The sequence below is a fragment of the Rhinopithecus bieti genome, unplaced genomic scaffold (assembly GCF_001698545.2).
Source record: "Rhinopithecus bieti isolate Rb0 unplaced genomic scaffold, ASM169854v2 scaffold_62795, whole genome shotgun sequence".
In the NCBI taxonomy this organism is placed as follows: Eukaryota; Metazoa; Chordata; class Mammalia; order Primates; family Cercopithecidae; genus Rhinopithecus; species Rhinopithecus bieti.
This window is the reverse complement of record NW_016824245.1, coordinates 1,276,845-1,281,200: the sequence shown is the minus strand read 5'-3', so window position 1 is coordinate 1,281,200 and position 4,356 is coordinate 1,276,845.

The following is a 4,356-nucleotide window of genomic DNA, read 5'->3' as shown; positions in this document are numbered from 1 at the left end:
GCAGATCAGCAGTGGAAATAGTGAAAAGAGCAGTGCCATACTGAGTGGGAGGGGGGCTAACAAAATGGCAGCACACAAACCAGAGGGGAGGAGAGTGGAAAAGCCACTTGGGATGGACTCTAGGCCTCTCCTTGACAAGTGTTGTCCCATCTCCTATGGTCACAAAAAGCTCTATCAAGGAATTCAAGGCTAATCAACAAGAAGACTTTAACCTTGCGGAGTTGGCAACAGTCTGCAAGACACATTCTCAGAAGCAAGGAAATTTCTTCAGAAATTGCCATGTAATGATATCGCATTGGTCGGGGGGCTTCTTATGCCACTAACAGAGAATAATAATAGTAACAAATAATATTGTTATAGTTGATCTCAGTTTTCTCTGGACTGGCTTAAAGTACGTCAGTTTTGGACTCACGGTTCCAAAAAGGAAACAAAATGTATAACTTAAAGTGATTTACTTCTTTTTCAATAATCTAGCACACATTATATAAGAGTTGGTGGAGGCTGCCACGACAGTAGAGTCAGTTATTGGCAACATCAAAACATAGGAAGACACCTAAATTTCTAAGATGCTATTTAATTAAAATCAGTGTTCCCTGCAATATGTAAAATCACCTCAAATACAATTTCTATATTCTACTCGTAATTAAATTAAGCTGTTTTGGCCTAAAGCAGAGCTGTGAAGCAGAATCATTGAAGGTAGGACTGGAAGGGAACTCAGATATCACTTATTCCCAGACGCTCATGTTACATCTAAGGAAATGAAACTTTCATCACTAAATGACTTAGCCCAGGAAAAATCAAGTTTCCTGATTATTATGTAGTGCTATTTTTGTTATCCATGTTGGAAGTCTCCTAAGCACTTTTTTTGTGCTTTCTGGTCTCTTCCTTCTTACCAAACTAGGAAGAGATATGATACTAGGTATACACCACTGTGTTTTCTGAAGACCTTTCTTCCAAATCTGATAGAATCAACTAGCAATAAATCTTGATAGGTTGATGTTTTCTATCTGCCAAGGAAAACTTCTCTGAGAAAATAAAGAAAAGGTCATTTCAGGATATGGCTGGATAGGTGGGCAAGACCAGAGGAATCATGGCTGTTCCAAATGTTGGAGAATCATTGCAATCCTTGTCAGTGAATCAATGAATCTGGTTCGACTGTAAGATGAGTGAAAAAAATAAAATAAAGAAAGATCTATCAAGTAACTAGCAATACTAGTTATAGTTATTTATGTGGATTATTAAACTGTTGGCCTGAATTGTCATGGAACAACACATATTAATATGTATGTGCCAGATTAACTTTGTTGTAAATTGCATTTCATTCATTTTCTGTCATTGGCAATTATTGAACACTTTCTCTACAGCAGATTACTCTTTCTTTTCCTTTCTTTTCCCACTGAGCTCCAAGTTTCCCTTTTTAGTATTCCCCTGTCTTCTTCCTTATCTCTGGTGATAACCTTATCCCTGTTATAACTGACTTCATTGGTTGCCTGCCAACAACTACTCCCTATCTTTGCTAAAGAAATAAAATTTTGTTCAGATATACCCATATTTGTTTTCTCTACAGCCATATTTTGAGGAACGGACAGCCCCAGCCCCAGTAAATTTTGGTTTGTCTAAATTAATTGTGGTCACTTCATTTTCTTTTCAATGATCTGTTTAGGAAGGACTCAGCTGTGGCTAATGAGATATGAAGGTAAGACTACTGAAAAAGCTCCACAGAAAGATTTCTTAGCTCTTAAAATGTGTCCAAAGGAAAATATGTGGAGCTTTTTTTTCATCATATCTTGATTTTACATGAAAATATAAGTAAGAATGGGATGGATGCCGGAAGCTATAGCAACCAACTTATGCCATGAGGAAATTAGCATATCTAGGGATATCAGATAAACACAGCAGATATGAGAGATGGGAAGAACTTGGATCCTCTATATTTTTGAACAACTAAATTGCCTGACACTGAGCCACCCTACCCAGGATTATGTGTTATTTATGTATTACATAAGACAATACAATGTTCTTATTATTTAAGCCTTCTGTTTAGATTTCATTTTACTTGTTGCTAAGTTCATTTCATAATATAGTAGAGACCCGGTTAAGTGAAAATATTTTAAAGTGAGACAAACCTGTGTTTAAGGGTCTGCTATTCCACTTAATATCTGTTATTTAGGCCAGGGGCGGTGGATCACGCCTGTAATCTAAGCACTTTGGGAGGTGGAGGCAAGTGGATCACGAGGTCAGGCGATCGAGACCATCCTGGCTAACACAGTGAAACCTCGTCTCTACTAAAAATACCAAAAAAATTAGCCAGATGTGGTAGCGGGCACCTGTATTCCCAGATACTCGGGAGGCTGAGGAAGGAAAATGGCGTGAACCTGGGAGGCAGAGCTTGCAGCGAGCCAAGATCGTGCCACTGCACTCCAGCCTGGGCAACAGAGCGAGATTCCATCTCGAAAAAAATATATATATATACATATATATATACACATATATATACACATATATATATATCTGTTATTTATTCATCAAATCTAAAAATGCATAGTATAACAAAGGATTCATTAAAAGAGAGTTAGTTCATAATTAAACAGTGGTTCTGGGTAATAGCAAAAATTCACAAGGTAAAAAGGATATTTAGAAGAAACATCAGAGACCACATCAAAAGGCATAAAGCATGCAACTCTGATCTAGACTTTTTTTAAGTCCAGAATTTATCTTCCCAGAGCATTGAGTCAGAACTAATAAACTTCTAAAAGCTCTGAATATGTCTGGGTTTGAAACACAGAAAATTATTAATTGGAAGAAGATTTTATTGGGCATCTTTTAATGTACGGTCATGCCCTATAGGTTATGCAAGAATGAAGACATCTAAGCAAAAATGAAGTTTCAGAAAATAAAGAAAATATAGAATATTTTATCTAAGTGTATATATTTATGTATACTTTAACTGAAGTATATATAAATCATGCATTCTTAATTCTGTGGTAGACTTGCATTCAGGATACAATCTGATTGAAAGTGCCTTGAAGGCAAATAGTTGGTCTAGGAATAGTGGAGGAAGAAGGCCACTTATAAGAGTGAATTAGACAGGGTAAATATCTTAAAGGAATAATTCAGGGGTGTCCAATCTTCTGGCTTCCCTGGGTGACAGGAAGAAGAAGAATTGTCTTGGACCACACATAAAATGTACTAACACTAACGATGACTGATGAGCTTAAAAAAAAAAAAAGTCACAGAGCAATCTCATAATGTTTGAAGAACATTTACAAATCTGTGTGTTGGGCCACATTCAAAGCGACCCTAGGCCACATGCAGCCCACGGGCCACGGGTTGGACAAGCTTGGCATAACTGATGGGTTATACAGCTTATCCAAAAATGAAGGAGTGGAAAAGAAACACAGTAGGAAAAGGGGTTCATTTGTTCAACAAATACTGAATGATCACTACATGCTAGTCAGTATGACGGGTGCTTGGAACATGTATCTTTTCTCAGAGCTTTCAGTCAAGTTTACCATTCAACCACTCATATGTACCACCCACACATGTCCGATATTAACTTCCAAAGTAAAGTATTAAAAATGAAAATACTAATTATATTTCAAAATTGTTTAAAATATTTATATTGGTTATATCCCAAGGGCAATTTAATAGTTTGATATATTTTGCCTTACTTTTAAAGAAAAATGTATTGTTATTGGAGAATCGCTACTAGCAATTGCTGAAAAAGAACTTGGTTCTGGGATATTCCAGAGAGCTCTGGCTGAGTGACATTCTCTGCTGATTTACAAAGTGGCATCAGATCATCTTTCCCACACCTGGAGCAGCTCAGCCAACAGCAGCTTGCAGGTGTCACTCAAGTCTGGCTAAAGGCTGGCTCCAGCGAGTCTAGCCAGGACCTGGCTTAGCAATTCCCTGTCCTGGAGGGGCCTACCTCCCGTGAGTGTGGGTGTGAGTACATGTATGTGGGTGGCTGGCAGTATGTACACTCCCCCTGTAACTCTCCATCCATCCATTTCAGCGTCTAAATAGTATCAAGCACTTAAAATAACATTAAGACACGTTCCAGCTTGCCCTGCCAGTCAAAGGAAAAAGGAGAAAAAAAAAAAAAAAAATGAAACCCTGCATTTCAGAACCCCAAGGGCTTTCTGATTTGTTAGGTTTAGCGGTTTAGAGGATTAAAAAGGCAGAAATATTAGGAAGAAAAAAGAAAAAAGAAAGAGCCAGCATATTCACTGAAGCAAATCTAATGAGCTGCTGGGCTACAGGAAAAAAAGGAAAAAAAAAAAGGTTCTACTACCTGAGCAAATCTTATTTATTATTCTTGCTTTACAATTAAAATTTTAAAACTAATAATAA